This window comes from Aedes albopictus, chromosome 2 (assembly GCF_035046485.1).
Source record: "Aedes albopictus strain Foshan chromosome 2, AalbF5, whole genome shotgun sequence".
NCBI classification, from domain to species: Eukaryota; Metazoa; Arthropoda; class Insecta; order Diptera; family Culicidae; genus Aedes; species Aedes albopictus.
Window position 1 is genome coordinate 23,468,178 of NC_085137.1, and position 20,242 is coordinate 23,488,419.

The following is a 20,242-nucleotide window of genomic DNA, read 5'->3' on the forward strand; positions in this document are numbered from 1 at the left end:
TGATTCAGGGAGGGTCTCATGAGCCTTTGAAGGTCTACAAAGGGTTTCAACGGCGTTCCGAAGTATTTCATAGAGTTTCAGGAGATGTCAGGAACGTTTACAAGGCGTTCCGAAAGATTTCAGGGCCGTTTAATACTTCCTCAGGAGCGCTACAAGAGGTTTTCAGGGGGTTTCTGCAGCCTTTTGAAGGAATTCAAAGGAGTTTCAGGGACATTTCAAATGTGATTACGAGGATTCAAGGGCGTTTCAATGAGATTATAGAGGTTTCATGGGAATTCATGACCTCCTGAAACCCCTGAAACACTCTGAGATCCTCTGAAACTTCCTGGAGTTCTCTAAAGACCCCCTGGAACCCTCTGAAATCCCCTGGGAACCCCTGAAACGCTCCTGAGACATAAAGTGTCACGTTGTAAACTTAATTTAAAAATTACACACTAATAACCCGGTAAAATAAAATTATAACATTCTTTCGGGACTACGATCGTCTCAAAGCAGGCGTCATCGACTAGGGAACTCCCTTGGACCTTCTAAAACGCCCCTAACACCCTCGGTGACCCTCTGGAACGCCACTGAAATTCTCGGGGTCCTCCTGAAACGCCCCTTTGTCCCCCTGAGACCTCATGGACCCTCTAAACCGCCCCTGGAACGCCCTAGCACCTCTGAGACCTCTTGGAATGCCTCTGAAACTCCCTGAAGCCCCATGGAACCTCCTAAAATGCCCTTGAGACCCTGTGGGACGGGTCCCTCTAAAACGCTCTTGAGACGTCCTGGAACGCTCCTTACCTTTTTGAACGCTCCTGAGATCCCCTGAGTTCCCCTGGGACTTTTTGAAAAGCCCCTGAGAATACCTGAGAGATCCCTATGACCCATCTAGGACCACTTTAAAATGCCTCTAAGACACTCTGAAACGCTCTTGAGACACCATGAAGCCCTTTGAAGAGCCCCTGTGACCTCCCGGAACCTCTCTCAAATCCAATGGGACCTCCTGAAACTGTCCTGAGATCTCTTCGGACCCCACTGAAACCTCCTGGCATCCTGACCCCCTAGGACATTCCGAAACCAAACTGAGATCCTCTGATGCACCTCTGAAACCCCCTGGAACTTCCTGGGACCGCCTTGAAACACCCTCAGGATCTTCTGTCACTCTCCTGAATCCCATTGGAATACCCATGGCCTGACGAAATGCCGGGGCTGGGATCCAACCCATGAGCATCCACTTATGAAGTGAACGTGTAGCCACTACGCCACGGGCTCCGGCATACAGAGATCGGAAAAGGAGTATAACATTATGTGACATATGATGCACATAAATGGAGCGGGGGATATCACAGAAGTTTACATGATATATCATGTATAATTAATGAATTATCATGTAAACTTCCATTATATGTCATGTAATTCGGCATGACTCTGAGTGCTTATATGACATATAACACAAATTTACATGATATATCATGTAAACCATCATAACACTTTGTTTACATGCAGGGCCGGATCTAAGGGGGGGCCGGGGGGGCCCGGGCCCCGGGCCCCCACATTTTAGGGGCCCCCACAAAAACATTTTTTTATTGCTAACATTAACTTTATTTTTCATATTGCTCAAGTACTGTTCGAAAATAAGGAAAAACATTTTTGGTCATCTCTCCGAGGGGCCTCCACATCCGCTCGGGCCCCGGGCCCCCACAATCCTTAATCCGGGCCTGTTTACATGGCTAAAATAAAGTTTACATGACGTGTAAATCTCATTACACCCGATTCTTTTTTTTGCACGGGTCTGGTTTTCGCTATGACTCAGTTTATTTTTAACCGATTTTCATGAAATTTTGTACACATGTAGGCACGGTTATCAGTATACAAAATTTCATGAGAATCGGTTAAAAAATGACTGAGTTATAGCAAAAACCAGACCCGTGCAAAAAAAGAATCGAGTGTATTTTTATCAGTGTAATAAACATATTTTCGCCAAATTTGATTAAAAAAGTTGCATTACTTTGAACTGTAACTTAAAAACAAAAAGATATGCATTCAAGCATTTTGTATAATAATATCCAATTCTCATCTACACAAAGGGTGCGGGTACCGGTTTTGGTCAGCCTAAGGGAAATATTTTTTTATAAAAATAACCAATAATTCTATGAAAACTAATAATGCTTCAAATGAATGGTTTCAATCTATACTTTATAGGAAAAATGCAAAAATAAGCTAATAATAGATTTTTGCATTAAAAGTGACATTGGCCAAAATAGAAGTACTGCCTTAGTTTTGACCATATTCTCTTCTTCGGGTTCTATGTTGGCCAATAACATGTATTTCTTATGGAAGTGGCCAAATTAGAAGCACCCTGGCCAAAATAGACAAATGGGAGCTGAGTTTTAAGGGAAAATTTTTGTTCTTGTATTTTTTAATGAAATTCTATGGTTTTCACATCTTTAATATTCATATTATATTAGGATCTAGAAGTAAAAAATAATGTTTTGCTGGTTAAGATTGCAACAGGTTGAATAACGCACTATGGCCAAAACACCCGAAAGACCAAAACTGATGCTTCTACCCTATGTTTCTTTTTTTCGCTATAGTCCAAGGCAAAGAGTTACATTCACTTGCTGTTTTCTCGGCTCAGAAGCGTGTTATCAAGAAACGATGTATGGACGACTTTTGTATTGTGGTTTTGTCTTAAACTTTGCCAAATGGAGTAGAGGTCGCACACGAATCCCAAAGTCGCGAGGAAGCTGTGAAAGCGACTCTCCACGAGGTGAGTGTGATTTACATTCACCTCGTGGAGAGTTACCTTCGCAGCTCCCTCACGACTTCAGTATGCGTGTGCGACTCCTACTCTATTCGGCAATCTTTTAGACAAAATCACAAGGCAGAAGTCGTCCATACATCGTTTTTTGATTGTACGCTTCTGAGCTGAGAAAACTGCAAGTGAGTGTAACTCTTTGCAAGTGAGTGTTCCCATCCTTGGTCCAAGGTACAGTTAGTATATCGGTGAAATTTCGTCAGCAGTTATGATACACATCTAGCCACTTCCTTACAAAATTTCATCAGTATTGATCTACTGGTTTGAAAGCTATCAGTGCAGTGAGTGTAGATGTAATTAGCGCACCCGCCACCCCGAATTCCTAATGGATGGTGGTGAAATCGACGCGATTGAAGAAATCGTGTACTTGGCCTTACTGGTATAACCGAAATTCAGAGACGCATTTTGACTGGAAATCGAACTTACTTTGGACTCCGCAGAACTCTACGATCGAACCAAAGTTCGCCGTCACATGAAGTTAACCATCTACAAAACGCTGATTAAATGGGTAGTCCTCTACGGGCACGACACATGGACTCTACCTGCAGAGGACCAACAGGCCCTTGGAGTTTTCGAACGAAAGGTGTTACGGCGGTGTGCAGATGGAAGACGGAAAGTGGAGAACACGAATAAGTCACTAACTGCACCATCTGTTAAGAGAACCAACCATCGTCCACACCACGAAAACTGGAAGACTACGGTGGGCGGGACTGGGAGACGCACTGCCATAGACCGAGTCGAATGGAAACGACCCCTACGTACAGCAGAGGGCACTCATGTCTTATTCTGACCGGTCAGGTAAGTAACGATAGAGTAGAATAGAATATATTTAGTCACTGTTAAAAGTGCAGCGTCAATTGTAAATGCTCACGTAGTTTCCTAGTAGCTCTAAATTAGATAAAGTGGTTAAGAATTAAAAAAGCTATTACGCGCATAATGCGGAACAAAGTTTAACACACAAACTTACCACTGAAAGCTAAACGCATACTAAAACAGGACTCTCAGGCATAACAGATTCTGTAAAAAAAAAGAGAAGAAAAATGCGTATTTATTAATAATGTTGTTCAAACATAAATAACATTTAAAAAATCTATACACCAATCGGTGATGTTAAACACTGGATAATAAGTAAAACAGAAAAGCACAAGTCAAGTACAAAACACTGAAGACGACCATACAGTTGAGTTCGAAATACGTATCTGTCATTTTTTTACTTACACAAATTCCCCTAACAAGCCCAGGTCCATCATCATCACTGGATAATATTTGTAAATCATCTTGATTTGTTGGCAAAGGAAGTAGACGTTGATACCGAATAATTAATCTTATCTTGTACCGATTTTCCAATTCCCTCTAAGCAGAATACCCTCTTTGATTGAGTGTAATCAGTTAAGTATACTAAACTGCTGCAGCATCTATTGGGTTGCTTAGTAGGGTAAAAGGGTATAATGCGCCCCACCGGGGCAAAACGCCCCTCTTCATTTTCTAGAGATTCAAGCGTTTTTCGCATGCGTAATCGATTAGAGATCTTAAATATTGAAGAATAATTGCCGTCAAGCTGGTTCGTTAGTTGATTGGTATAGAAAAGCAATAAAAATATCAAAAAGTCTGAAATCGAGGTTTTTGGCGTAATATTTTACCTCTTGTGAGCTGACTTCATTGTCGAACGAAGCTAGTTCTGTTCGCTTGTGCTACTTTGCAACTTTTATGCAGTTAAACACTTGTTGAAAGACCCTCCTAGGATAAGCATGTGGTGGAATTATCCCCTGGGACAGTTTTATCACGGGGCGGGACGCTTTTCTTTTGATGGGGCGTATTGCCCCGTTTGTTTTGAAAAGGCAAATTTTGGAACGTTTTCGAAAAACGTTTCAAAGCTGCCATAGCCACCTCTCCAAAGGCAAGGTTTGCATGCAACACTTCACTAACTTTAGTAACAACGATTTGCAGTGAACAATAGATAGAATAAGGCGCCAGTTTCAGATATATTGCCATTTCTGCTTAGGGGGGGCATATTATACCTGTTTACCCTACCTACATATCTATAATCTATTCTAGCTCGAAGTCAATCATGCTTCCGACAATAATTGATATCTAGATTGAGTTTAAATAAGGGCGAAAGTAACATGAGAGAGTTCTCTTCATCGACTCTCTCTTCTTCAAATTAAAGTTACAAGATGCAAATATGGTTGTACTTTTTGGTCATAAATCGCTAGGTTGCGATGCAATCTAGCGTCTAAGTGTAAAAAAGTTCGCTTGAATTTGCATCTTGTCACTTTAAATTGCAGAAGAGAGAGTCGATGAAGAGAACTCTCTCATGTTACTTTCGCCCTTATTTAAACTCAATCTAGATATCTTCCCTCTTCCGCCACCAAGTTACCAGACAACCACCGTTGTCGATGAACCATTACCGTTTCTATATTTTTCTCTTATTTTTCACTTGGGTGTGCCATTGTTGTCTGCCAACTGACTGGCTGGCTGCGACCGGTTGATTGGGATGTTTGGTTAGGATGCTGTGTGTCTTAGAGGTCGTCTCTGCGGTGACGCACCCACGCTCTTTTGTCAACAGACGACAATCTCGACGACACCGTCGCATCGGTGTGGTGACAAAAGACGATGAAGACTACGACGACTTCGCAAATTTCCTTCATATGGACGTTCGGTTAGAACAGAAAGGAAGCAACTGAATCTTGTGGTAATGACTCCAAGGGGTGTAATTTCAATAATGGAATTCTTTCTAGTTCAACATGAGCTGTTTCGGTTCATCGATATTTTGTTTTCTTTTTTAAATGTTAGTGTCAAGGTGTAAGTTTCACAATAACAGTAGAGCATACAATTCAAACTTATTGTTACTGAAATTCAACAAAACAGGACCGATCATTTACTGCAGTTACACCCGTATGATACTCTATGCAAGGTTATTTACAAGGTTTCATACTGTTGCTGCTGATGATGATGATGATGATGATGGTACACAGCAAATAATAATGAAATTTACACGATATATAAACCCAGAACATTGTGAATTTACAAGGATTGAAATGAAAAAGTGGTTTAAAATTCAACTTAATTCCATGCACATAGTTGGAGCATGAAAAAAAAACGCAATATTGGAGTTATTTCTGTGTGTTAATACAGAGCGTGTATTTTTCAGTACTCAATTCGAAAATGGATTGAATTGCATTTATTTATCTATCGTTAAAACTTTAAATTTCAATCAACGTGTAAAACTAAAGCGTCGTAATGCGTCGTAAAACAAAACAATTCCAGCGAAAGCCTCCCGTGGTTAGTTGTCAGATAATTTGCTCACATTGTGATGGAGGTGAAGTGTTTTTGAAGTTCAATAATTCAAGGAATACTTGTGCATATGCTCTACGCAGACTTATTTAACTACTGGTAAGTTCAATGTGAATGATTGTATATAAATAGAATAATGAAAAATCCAATCGTTTTCAGATAATTTGCTGCAACCAAGCAGCGCCGGCAGTACCGCCAGCAGCAGCTGATGATGGTGGACGACATCGGAATGGAGAGTTTAGTTTGGTTTCATTCAGTGTTTAAGTGAAAATGTGCAATATGGATCCACTTAATATGCATTAATAACAGAGAAATAAAGCCCTAGAAATGATTCAGATATGTGGTGTGTTAGTTATTTATTTGACATTGCATCTGCTGCAGGAAGATAAAAGAAACATCAATGGGAACAAACGGGAATGGAACAAAACAAACCGGGAGAAAGTTCATGTAAAACCAAACGACGTTTAAATTTACACGTCTCGTATCGCTTTTCAAGCCGTGTGAATTCAATATACAGTTTAATTTTAAGTTTATTTTCATGCTCCAAATATGTGCATGAAAATAAACTTAAAATTACATTTTTATTTTAACTGTGTATAACAGAGTGGAAACATTTCTAACAATCGCATCTCCCAGCAGACGCAGAGGACAGATTTTCGCGAATGATACGTATTATTTTTAAAATTATAAATCTCGCAGATCAAGACCCGCACCACGGTTGGCTGTGCGATGATCAATCGGAACTGATCTTGAGACTGTGAATGTCATTGCACCAAGCATGCTGGTTTGTCATTGTCTCGTCGCGTCGGTGGAGTGTAATTGTTGCACTCTTATTATATAACCGTGCTTGCACTGCTGACTGGCTCAGTGGTAAATCTGGCAAAAAGACGAAAGAGGTATCACCTTGGGCGTCTCTTTGTCGTTCAATAACCGTAACTCGCGCTACAACTGCAACGACGATATGATGAATGATTTCAGTTGAAGCAAAGGTATTGAACCAATACAGTATGTGTGTAGGTGAGCTTGTTAATTTTCTGATTGCATGATTTTTCTTCATTCTTGATTTAAGGTGAATATATAACGAAGCCACACTTCGAATTTTCTAAAGCACAAATCTGAAGAACCAAAAGACGGTTTGCGCTGAAAAGTTGATCGATTGGTCACCACCAGCGGGTCACCAATCGATCAACTTTTCAACGCAATCCGTCTTTTGGTTCTTCAGATTTGTGCTTTTGAAAATTCTAGGTGTGGCTTCGTTATATATTCACCTTAAAAAGAGGCGTGGGAGATCTGCTGTCTGGAGGACTGGGTTGTTGTAGTTGGCATTGGGTATGAGCAATTATTGTACAGTTTACCATTACCATCCCATACATCGTCGTGATGGGGTCATCGCGGTGCGACTCAAAAAAAAATACTAGACATTGATGACACCTACTAGCGATCACCTAGCAACGCTCTCCAATATTTAGTTTTTGTTTCAAGCTACGTCGATGTGTTGAGATAATTGGGAACTCTCTGATTAAAAGATTTTTTTCAGTAAGTACTCGATAACGAGAGTTCATTGGCCGTTAGAATACATAGAGTTGCATGAATACACTTGAAGTTTTTTTATGTGTTTCATAGTGATCAATTTATGTGTGAGGGACATATCCAACGGATTGTTTTGTTTACTTTTTTTTTTGATTCTTTCAGAAAATAATAGATATAACAGAATTGCTTGAAAAAAATCTAACAAATAAAAAAGAGAAATACCTAAACAACTCTTAGAAAAAAGTCTACTACAAATAGCAACTACCTTCCTTCTCGTGACAACTATGGAGACACAGAGTCAAACTCAGTCTTTAGTAGCAACGAAACTAAAATTCCTCCATTTTTTCGATATCCGTGCCTGATGCCCTTACAGATATACCTCGATTTAGTGGACATTTCATTCTTAAAAACCTTTCATAAAAATTTCGAAAATTTGTCCGAGTATTCGGCCAAAAATTCCCTCCGGATTTTTCTGAAAAATCTTCCATGGACTGGGAAATTTTCTTCAGGGATTTATTTAGAAATTCCTCCTATCCTATAAATACCACATACAAATAATTTAGAGCATCTTGCATGATTTACTTCTGAAATTCCACCATTTTTTTCAAAAATTATCCATGAATTTGAGCAGGAATTCCTCCAGTGATTCCAAAAACTCATTAAGAGATTCCTTCAGAAATTTCTTCATACATTTATTCAGAAATTTCTCCAGAGGTTCTTTTAAGAAAACTTTTAGTGATGCCTTCAGAAACTATTCCAGCTTGTTTTTAGAAAATCGGAAGATTTGTACGGAAATTCCTTTAAACATTCTCTCAAACGATCTTCTAAGGATTTATTCCAAAACTGTCTCCGGGGTTTTCTTTGAAAATTGCTCAAGGGATTTTTTTTATTTTTGAATATTTGAATTCCTATCAGAAACCTTCCTGAGATTTCTTGCAAAAATCCCCCCAGGTACTCTTTAAAAAAAAATGAAGATCCATTTTGAGAATTTCTGCAGGGATGATGCTGGGTCATTAGGCCGAAGGTCATTAGGCCGAAGGCCATTAGGCCGAAGGTCATTAGGCCGAATGGTCATTAGGCCGAATGGTCATCAGGACGAATTGAAAGTTAGCCTTTGTTTTTACCTTTACCAACAATTTTTGACAAAAACTAGTTTAACAATGGAACTAGAAAGAATATCCTATGTTTTAAAGAAGGAAAAATTTATGAATTGAATATCAGCAGTTTCAGCGCCAAAAACTATTTCAGCAATGATACTAGAAAGAACAGCCTATATTTAAAAGAAGGAAAAATTCATGGGTAAAATATCAGTAGATTCAATAAAGTATCTTCGTGCCTGTCACACGATACACACATGCAAAATGGTCATTTGCAGAGGAAGCTCTCAGTTAATAAGCTGAGAAGCAGGCTTTGTCTCAGTGGGGACGTAACGGCAAGAAGAAGACCCAATGACCATTCGGCCTGATGACCATTCGGCCTAATGACCATTCGGCCTAATGACCATTCGGCCTAATGACCATTCGGCCTAATGACCATTCGGCCTAATGACCTTCGGCCGAATGGCCTTCGGCCTAATGACCTTCGGCCGAATGGCCTGACACCGGCACAAATGATTGTATCTTTTGATCTATACTTCCTAGAGTAATGCTGTCTTCGACAAAATTGTTCTACAGACCAAGGGCAATCTAATGATAAATTAACTGAATCTAAATTAATCCAGTAGATGGCGCTAGTGTGTATTCAAATTACGGCTTGAAATCATGAATATCTTGATACTCTGAATGCATAGAATGTTCGTGTCTTCGGCAAAAGTGTGGCAAAAGCATATATTTTTATTATCAAAATCTATTTGATAATAAAATAATATGCTAATGTTTTTCTGCAAGCTGGCGCTAATAGCGGCGTATTCGCTCAGCATCCTAGACATGCTGAGCGACAAACTTCCTCAAAAAAGTAAATATCTTCCTCAAAAAAGTAAACTTGTCTTGATGCTATATAATGACAAACAATACCAATACTTCTTATTTGATGGATAATTTACTTGAGAATTGACTCACCAGGTGGCGAAAGTATAGCTTCAAAGATTACATATTGATAAGACTTTCGAACCACAGTTCAAAAACGTAATGTACATTTGTTAGGGACTTGATATCTCGATCGAGAGAAAATATTCTAAGTTGATGACTTCGGCAGATTTATTTATATGAATGTAATTTGTCAATTTCAATAAGCTCTGATTTGAAATCATCTCACTAGATGGCGCTCTTGCACAATCAATTTATATTGTCGATATGTTAGTCCAACGAAAAGATATAATTTTGGTATTTTCTGTAAAGATGTTCGTCTGACTAAGCGTTACCCGTAGATGTAGCTATTAATGATCAATACTCCTACCGAGTGGCAATGGGGTATATTTTACTGATAATTTTGGCCCAGTGAAATCATACAAAGTCAGCATCTTTGACAAAATCGCACAAATTATTGACAGCCAGCTTATCTAAAAAAAAAAACATGTTCGAAAACACCTCACTTGATTCATTTCAAGGTTTCCTCAGGTATTTTTCTACAAATTCATTTAGGGATCCGGGTATTTCTCAGGAATTCTCTCAGGATGGCTTCATGATGTTTCAATAATTGGATCAGGGATTCTACAAAATTGTCACCAATAATTCCGTCGATTATTGCGCCAGGGATTCTCATACGCATACCTTCATGAATTTCTTCCGGAATTTCGGAAGGAACTCCTCCCGTTTTTTTTTTTTTTCAAATATCAATACAGGGATTCTTTCAGTGATTCTTGCCAAGATTCCTCCAGGGATTTATCTAGGAAATCCACTTATCCGTCGGATTTCTTTTCTAAAGAAATTCCTCTAGGGATTGTTTTATGAACTCCTCCAGCGATTCAACTAAAAATTCATAGAAAGATCCCTCGAAATTCCTCCCGGTATTCCTCCTGGAATTCCTCTCATGATGCAAGAATTTCTCCTGGTATTCCTCTAGGATTTACTTCCGGGATTCCTCTAGAATATAAAATTTAAATGCTCACTAGCACCACTATGTGTGGGTTGTGCGACGTCATAATATATTGGTACACTCTAAACCTATACAGTCAGGTTTTTTTACGCGGTTTTTTTTTACGCGGTTTTCATTCACGAGGTTTTTTACGCGGATTTTTGAACTAACACGGTTTTTTTACGCGGATTTTTGAATTAACGCGGTTTTCATTTACGTGGATTTTTAATTTTAAGCCGGAATTATTATTATAGAGTTTTTTCTACATATTTCTGTAGTTTTGGTGCTTAACAGCATTAAAAAGGTAGAATATGATGCAGAGTAATTTTCTGGATATCCAAGGACATCCAAACTGTTCTGAGTTTAGATCCTAAAGTCTACGTCTGTAACGGTAACTTCTTGCATTATACAAAGCAACGATTTATAAACTATTATACCCAGTATGTCTTTTAAAAGTTCAATAGACAGTTTCAGATCAGTCGGGATATCCTAGGTCATCCAAACTGTTCTGGAGTTTGGATCCCATATTCTACGGGTGCAGCGGTAACTTCTTGCATTATACACAGCAACGATTTGTAATCTATTAAGCCCAGTAAGTCTTTTGAAAGTTCAATAGATAGTTTCAAATCAGTCGTGATATCCTAGGTCATCCAAAATATTCTGGAGTTTAGATCCTAAAGTCTACGGGTGTACCGGTAACTGTATTCATAATACAAAGCTACGACTTGTAATCTTTCATGACTTACTGAACATCTCAAAGTTTAATAGACAGCATCAGATCTGTTGAGATGTCTAAGGACATCCAAACCGTTCTTGAGATTTCGTGAACTTTTTTCATTGTACAAATCTACGATTTGTAATCTATTATGTCCAGAGATTATTATTATATCTATTATTGTATCTATCTATCAGATAATTATGTCTATTATGTCCATTTCTGGCTGTTCAATTGGCTGATTTGGAATATTTTAAAACTATTTTGGAATAATTATTGATTTAAACCCTGTCTAATTATGTATAGTTACTATTTTTAGCTTGAGAAACTACTGTCATAGCCATAGACTTTAAAAACTGAGTTCCAGAACACTTAGGATTACCTGGAATATCCCAAATTTTTCTAAGAATGCTTTGTGACCTTTAACTATCAACCCTCGAGTAATCGCGCTGTTGTATTTTGTACAACACGTTGAAATAATCTCGCTTTTCGTGTTCAGCAATAAGCGTGGTGCTGACGGTGGTGGGCAACCGCGCGAGTTACGGAACTTTATGTGAACTTGATTTACTGCCTGTACTTCGACACTTATGCGACAACTGTGAGATGGAGTCTTAACAACCAGTGTTGCAAAACTTCATCTCATTCATTTGAACATTTTTCCTTCTATTCATGTTCAAAACGATTTCATTCAATCAGGACACCTATCAAATGAGAAGCGAATCCTTGTCAATTGAATACATTGTCACTCGAATGAGTAGCTGGGCACGAAACACGAGAAAACCCTGCAAAATTCCGCCAGACTGAAAAAATATCGAATGTCGGGTCAAAGTTGGGTCAATTTTTATCGAATGTTGAGCCACTGTTGGACCAACATCGACTAAGTATTGGGTCCATGTTGGGTTTGGTGGCCAAAATAAAAATAGGTGAATGATAGGTTGATGTCGGGTTTGACGTCATCAATGATGGTAAAAGCTTTAAACCTTTAAACAATAGCTTGGCAGTTTGTGTAACTTGTAGAAATTTTGAGTGACAGGCAAAAATCTTAAAATGTTGTGTTAAAATAATTCGTTGAATTCATTTTTTAATATAAAATTAAGAAGGAAATTATTGAGTTAAAGTTATAAAACATGGTTTTCATTTACGCGGATTTTTGAATTAACGCGGTTTATTTTTACGCGGATTTTTGAATTAACGCGGTTTATTTTTACGCGGATTTTTGAATTAACGCGGTTTATTTTTACGCGGTTTTTTTTACGCGGTATGTATCCCCCGCGTGAAAAAAACCTGACTGTATATCTATCACATAATAATGAATTTCTGTCTGTCTGTCTGTCTGTCTGTCTGTCTGTCTGTCTGTCTGTCTGTCTGTCTGTCTGTCTGTTGTCTGTCTGTCTGTCTGTCTGTCTGTCTGTCTGTCTGTCTGTCTGTCTGTCTGTCTGTCTGTCTGTCTGTCTGTCTGTCTGTCTGTCTGTCTGTCTGTCTGTCTGTCTGTCTGTCTGTCTGTCTGTCTGTCTGTCTGTCTGTCTGTCTGTCTGTCTGTCTGTCTGTCTGTCTGTCTGTCTGTCTGTCTGTCTGTCTGTCTGTCTGTCTGTCTGTCTGTCTGTCTGTCTGTCTGTCTGTCTGTCTGTCTGTCTGTCTGTCTGTCTGTCTGTCTGTCTGTCTGTCTGTCTGTCTGTCTGTCTGTCTGTCTGTCTGTCTGTCTGTCTGTCTGTCTGTCTGTCTGTCTGTCTGTCTGTCTGTCTGTCTGTCTGTCTGTCTGTCTGTCTGTCTGTCTGTCTGTCTGTCTGTCTGTCTGTCTGTCTGTCTGTCTGTCTGTCTGTCTGTCTGTCTGTCTGTCTGTCTGTCTGTCTGTCTGTCTGTCTGTCTGTCTGTCTGTCTGTCTGTCTGTCTGTCTGTCTGTCTGTCTGTCTGTCTGTCTGTCTGTCTGTCTGTCTGTCTGTCTGTCTGTCTGTCTGTCTGTCTGTCTGTCTGTCTGTCTGTCTGTCTGTCTGTCTGTCTGTCTGTCTGTCTGTCTGTCTGTCTGTCTGTCTGTCTGTCTGTCTGTCTGTCTGTCTGTCTGTCTGTCTGTCTGTCTGTCTGTCTGTCTGTCTGTCTGTCTGTCTGTCTGTCTGTCTGTCTGTCTGTCTGTCTGTCTGTCTGTCTGTCTGTCTGTCTGTCTGTCTGTCTGTCTGTCTGTCTGTCTGTCTGTCTGTCTGTCTGTCTGTCTGTCTGTCTGTCTGTCTGTCTGTCTGTCTGTCTGTCTGTCTGTCTGTCTGTCTGTCTGTCTGTCTGTCTGTCTGTCTGTCTGTCTGTCTGTCTGTCTGTCTGTCTGTCTGTCTGTCTGTCTGTCTGTCTGTCTGTCTGTCTGTCTGTCTGTCTGTCTGTCTGTCTGTCTGTCTGTCTGTCTGTCTGTCTGTCTGTCTGTCTGTCTGTCTGTCTGTCTGTCTGTCTGTCTGTCTGTCTGTCTGTCTGTCTGTCTGTCTGTCTGTCTGTCTGTCTGTCTGTCTGTCTGTCTGTCTGTCTGTCTGTCTGTCTGTCTGTCTGTCTGTCTGTCTGTCTGTCTGTCTGTCTGTCTGTCTGTCTGTCTGTCTGTCTGTCTGTCTGTCTGTCTGTCTGTCTGTCTGTCTGTCTGTCTGTCTGTCTGTCTGTCTGTCTGTCTGTCTGTCTGTCTGTCTGTCTGTCTGTCTGTCTGTCTGTCTGTCTGTCTGTCTGTCTGTCTGTCTGTCTGTCTGTCTGTCTGTCTGTCTGTCTGTCTGTCTGTCTGTCTGTCTGTCTGTCTGTCTGTCTGTCTGTCTGTCTGTCTGTCTGTCTGTCTGTCTGTCTGTCTGTCTGTCTGTCTGTCTGTCTGTCTGTCTGTCTGTCTGTCTGTCTGTCTGTCTGTCTGTCTGTCTGTCTGTCTGTCTGTCTGTCTGTCTGTCTGTCTGTCTGTCTGTCTGTCTGTCTGTCTGTCTGTCTGTCTGTCTGTCTGTCTGTCTGTCTGTCTGTCTGTCTGTCTGTCTGTCTGTCTGTCTGTCTGTCTGTCTGTCTGTCTGTCTGTCTGTCTGTCTGTCTGTCTGTCTGTCTGTCTGTCTGTCTGTCTGTCTGTCTGTCTGTCTGTCTGTCTGTCTGTCTGTCTGTCTGTCTGTCTGTCTGTCTGTCTGTCTGTCTGTCTGTCTGTCTGTCTGTCTGTCTGTCTGTCTGTCTGTCTGTCTGTCTGTCTGTCTGTCTGTCTGTCTGTCTGTCTGTCTGTCTGTCTGTCTGTCTGTCTGTCTGTCTGTCTGTCTGTCTGTCTGTCTGTCTGTCTGTCTGTCTGTCTGTCTGTCTGTCTGTCTGTCTGTCTGTCTGTCTGTCTGTCTGTCTGTCTGTCTGTCTGTCTGTCTGTCTGTCTGTCTGTCTGTCTGTCTGTCTGTCTGTCTGTCTGTCTGTCTGTCTGTCTGTCTGCGGTCTCTGCGGTCTCTGGAACGGGCATTGGCGTAGCTATCTTTTACTTTTTTCTCACTCACTCTCTTAAGCAAACACAAGAAAGAGGAGGATTAAAGAGGGGGTACAGGCCCCCTCTTGCATCCCGCTCATTCTCACGTGATTGAGAAAAAAGAAAATGCTAGCTACGCCAATGGGAACGGGGAGCTCCCATACAGGGGTAACTTTGCGGGGGACATCCCTATGGAGCTGTATATCAAAAAACACAGTAGGCAGGCAGTACGACGTTTGCCGGGACAGCTAGTTTACTTTAAAATAGTTATTTATGTAACGAGTTGCAAAAAGTTGATTTTTTCAGCACGAGTCGTACATTTATCCAACGAGGCTTGCCGAGTTGGATAAATACGAAGAGTGCTGAAAAAATCGAGTTTTGCAACGAGTTCCATACAAAATTTTATGCAATGATTTTTTCATAATGCAACCCATTTGAGTTGCATAATGTTCATAATGCAACTCAAATGAGTTGCATTATGAACATTATACAACTATTTTTCATTATGCAACTCATTTCAGTTGCATAATGAGCCAGTTCGGAAAAATTGGCCATTATGATACCAAAATGAGTTATATAAAATGTAAATTATGATACTGAATTGCATAAAATCTATATAAATAACAAGCATCCCGATGTACGACAGACATAAACTGTACATGTTCATTAGCGCCACCCAATGGCAGAGTTCCGAATCAAATGGCTCATCAACTGTGGATGTTTCAACTAACAAACAACTCCAAAGACACCATCTTTCTAAGTAATCAGGATCCTGAAATATATGAGATATGATATTTGTATGCTCATTAGCGCCGCCTTGTGGTGGTGTATCAAACCAAACGGTTCATCATCATTAAATAACCCTTCTCTTCCTCCTGTCCAGATACTGGATTGCCGGCAACTGCATTCGGTGTCCCAGGAGGGCGAGAAGAAGGTTTACACACCATCTGAAGAATTTTCTGTGACCTTCTCCGGATCTGCATTACCAGATCTGCTGGTGATTGGCAAACTTCGGCTACCTGTGAGGCTGTATGTACCGAAGGTAATGAATTGCATCAATTGCAAGCAGCTGGGCCACACCGCCCAGTACTGCAGCAATAAACCTCGCTGTGCAACATGCGGGGAGAGACATGTGGACGGTGCGTGTAAAACGCCGCCCAAGTGTGTTTATTGTGGCAGCGACCGTCCACATGATCTGATTGATTGCCCAAGGTACATACAGCAGAAAAAACATCAAAAACGATCGTTGCAGCAGCGATCACGGCGAAGCTACGCCGAAATGCTGAAAAAAGCTGCCCCGACCGTTGAATCCCGTAACATCTACTCGTCTTTATCTCTCGATGATCAGGGCTCTGACTCTGAGGTCGGGGACGGGGTTCCCTTTGTTTTCAAGGGTGAAACGAGGAAACGGATGAGGCTCCAGAGACCCACCAAAAAACCTCGGAATCTGCCTAGCAGCGACCCCCAACCCACCATGACAAATTTGAAGAGTGGTAAGAAAGCCACAAAACGTTCCCCTCCGGGATTCAAAATCCAGGACGAACGAGACTTTCCATCACTCCCGGGAACATCTAAAATCCCAGATGTCCCACGTTTTTCGAATTCTCAACCGGAAAGACAGCATTCGGAGCACCAGGAGCAACCTCAGGGTGCGCCATTGTTTACGCTCTCTGGCATTGTAGACATCATCCTCAGCTTCTTCAATGCTTCAGACTCCGTGAAGAACATTGTAAAAGGACTTCTTCCTTGCGTGACCCCTCTTTTGAAGCAGTTGGCTTCTAAAATGCCCCTCCTTGCGACAATCGTATCTTTCGATGGCTAATTTAACCACCGAGGTCGAAGATACGATTTCGGTTCTACACTGGAACTGTCGTAGTATTACACCGAAATTAGACGTTTTTAAATTTTTAGTTTACAATTTACAATGCGATGTTTTTGCACTATCCGAAACATGGCTGACACCTGATGTAACCTTACCTTTTCCCGATTATAATATCATTCGCCTTGATCGATCCGACTCGTACGGAGGGGTGCTTCTAGGGATCAAGAAGCAGCACTCATTTTACAGAGTCGATTTTCATCCGATGACAGGCATTGAAGCCGTCGCATGTGAGGTGACTATCCGAGGTAAAACCCTCAGTGTTGCCTCCATATATCTTCCACCGAGAACTGCAATATTTCGCAGGGATCTCGCCCACATCTGCTCGGTTATGCCCGAGCCTCGGCTGCTCATGGGAGATTTCAACTCCCATGGTACAGGCTGGGGGGAACTGTACGATGACAGCCGTTCAACGTTGATATATGACCTCTGCGACGACTTCAACATGACAATTTTGAATACCGGAGAAGTTACACGAGTGGCACCTCCAGCTCAAGATGGCAGCCCTAGAAACAGCCGATTAGACCTCTCAATCTGTTCGAGCTCACTATCGCTGGAGTGTACATGGAAGGTTATCCAGGATCCTCATGGTAGTGATCATCTGCCGATTGTTGTTTCTATTTCCAATGGGTCACATCAACCTCCATCTATCGACATCGCCTACGATCTCACCAAGCACATTGACTGGGAGAAGTACGCAGAAGCAATTATCGACGGTGAACAATCGGTAGAAGTCCTTCCACCGCGGGAAGAGTATCAGTTTCTATCAGAACTGATCATCAGTAGTGCGCGTCAGGCACAACGTCGACCAGTGCCAGGTCCGTCGGTTCGCAGGAAACCCCCCAATCCGTGGTGGGATAGTGAGTGTACAGAAATATATCGCGAGAAATCCGCGGCGTTCAAAGAGTTTCGGAAACGCGGTTCGGTCGAAAACTTCAAGCGGTTCGCTTCCCTTGAAAGCAAGTTCAAGAACTTGATCAAGGCGAAGAAAAGCGGTTACTGGCGTCGGTTCGTCGAGGGTTTGTCGCGCGAGACTTCGATGAGAACTCTTTGGAACGTCGGTAGAAGAATGCGTAACGCGTCGTCGGTCAACGAGGATCGAGAAAGCTCTCCTCGATGGATCCTCAAGTTCGCAAAAAAAGTTTGTCCAGATTCCGTGCCCGTGGAGCGAATAATTCGTGATGTTTCCGACGATAGGGACGACATGGATAGGCCGTTTTCAATGATTGAATTCTCACTTGCTCTTCTTTCATGTAACAATTCCGCTCCAGGAATGGATCGAATCAAGTTCAACTTGCTTAAAAACCTCCCCGACGTCGCTAAGAGGCGCTTGTTGAACTTGTTCAATCAGTTCCTGGATAACAACATCGTTCCGGATGATTGGAGACAAGTGAGGGTGATAGCTGTTCAAAAACCCGGGAAACCCGCGTCGGATCATAATTCGTACCGTCCAATCGCGATGTTGTCTTGTCTACGGAAGCTGTTGGAGAAGATGATTCTCTTTCGACTGGACAAATGGGTTGAATCGAATGGCATGTTGTCAGACACACAGTTTGGTTTCCGCAGAGGCAAAGGTACGAACGACTGTCTTGCGTTGCTTTCTTCAGAAATTCAGCTTGCCTTTGCTCAAAAGCAGCAAATGGGCTCAGTGTTTTTGGATATTAAGGGTGCTTTTGATTCAGTTTGTGTCGATGTTCTTTCCGACAAACTACACGACTGTGGCCTTTCCCCAATTCTTAACAACTTTTTGTATAATTTGCTGTTTGAGAAGCAGATGAGTTTCGCTCATGGTGACTTGACAGTTTCACGAATTAGCTACATGGGCCTCCCCCAGGGTTCATGTCTAAGCCCCCTTCTTTACAACTTTTATGTTAGAGACATAGATGATTGTCTCATGGAAAACTGCACGTTAAGGCAGCTTGCGGATGACTGTGTTGTCTCTGTAACGGGATCAATAGCAGTCGATCTGCAAGGACCACTACAGGATACTTTGGACAATTTGTCTACTTGGGCTCTCAAGCTGGGTATCGAGTTCTCTCCGGAGAAAACTGAGATGGTTGTCTTTTCTAAAAAACACAAACCGGCAAAGTTTCCGCTCGTTCTGATGGGTAAGACAATCACTCATAGCATGTCTTCACAATACCTCGGCGTCTGGTTCGACTCCAAATGCACCTGGGGGAAGCACATTGTGTATCTGATACAGAAATGCCAAAAACGAATCAACTTTATGCGAACTATTACCGGAACATGGTGGGGAGCACACCCGGAAGATCTGATCAGGCTGTACCAAACAACCATTCTATCGGTTTTAGAATACGGTAGCTTCTGTTTTCAAGCCGCGGCGAAAACACACTTGCTGAAGCTTCAACGGGTTCAGTACCGTTGCCTTCGGATCGCGTTAGGTTGCATGAACTCGACTCACACAATGAGTTTAGAGGTACTTGCTGGTATACAGCCTCTGACAGACCGCTTTGCGGAGTTGTCGTTCCGGTTCCTCATCCGATGCGAGGTTGTGAATCCGTTGGTCATAGAAAACTTCGAAAAGCTGCTCGAACAGAATCCCCAAACTCGTTTTATGAGTGTGTACTACTGGTACATGACGCTGGAGGTAAGCCCATCTCCGGTTAACACCAATCGTGACAACTTCTCAGACTTCGACAGCTCCTCTGTGGATTTTGATCTCTCTATGAAGGATGAGATCACCGGTATACCGGAATCTTTTCGTTCCATAGGTATTCCACAAATTTTTGCAAGTAAGTTCGGGCATGTTAGCGGGGCCAGACAATTCTTTACAGATGGTTCCAAAACCGATGATTCGACTGGATTCGGTGTCTACAACGAATTTCATAGCGCCACCTTTATGCTTCAAAAGCCATGTTCGGTATATATTGCTGAGCTAGCGGCTATATACTACACCTTAGAGTACATTCGCACTCTCCCACCTGAGCACTACTTCATTTTTACCGACAGTCTAAGCTCTCTGGAGGCTGTTCGGTCAATGAAACCGATGAAGCACTCAGCGTACTTCCTGAAAGGAATACGCCAAGTCTTGAGTGCTTTGTCCAAACGCTCATACATCATCACCATAGCTTGGGTCCCTTCACATTGCTCAATTCCGGGCAATGAGAAAGCGGACTCTCTGGCTAAGGTGGGCGCTAGCGAAGGCGATATTTATGAGCGTCAAATCGCCTTCGACGAATTTTTTGAATTGGCCCGTCAGGAGACCTTGATCAGCTGGCAACACAAATGGAGAGATGGAGAGATGGGTAGATGGTTGCACTCCATCATTCCACAGGTGTCGAAGAAGCCATGGTTCAAAGGGTTGGATTTGAGCCGCGATTTCATTCGTGTAATGTGTCGGTTGATGTCCAACCACTATTTGTTGAACGCACATACCTTCCGTGTTGGGCTCTCAGAAAGCAATCTCTGTGTCTGTGGCGTGGCTTACCAGGATATCGAACATGTCGTGTGGGGATGCAATGAGTATCGTGAGGTCAGATCTGAGCTACATGAAATTCTCCGGGTCCGAGGAAAACAACAGAAACCCGTTAGAGAAGTGTTGGCAGGACTTGATTTGGAATA

At 41.9% G+C, this 20,242-nt stretch overlaps 1 protein-coding gene across 2 annotated transcripts in view; it reads right to left on the minus strand.

Annotated features, from left to right (window-relative positions):
- The window catches only part of LOC109429626 (nuclear hormone receptor FTZ-F1 beta), a gene marked incomplete at its 3' end in the record, with an annotated part of 142,286 nt that overhangs the window by 34,518 nt on the left and 87,526 nt on the right, over positions 1–20,242 (minus strand). The window contains 1 exon segment of one of the 2 annotated variants that reach the window (XM_062849300.1): positions 3,768–3,817. 2 annotated transcript variants of the gene reach the window in all.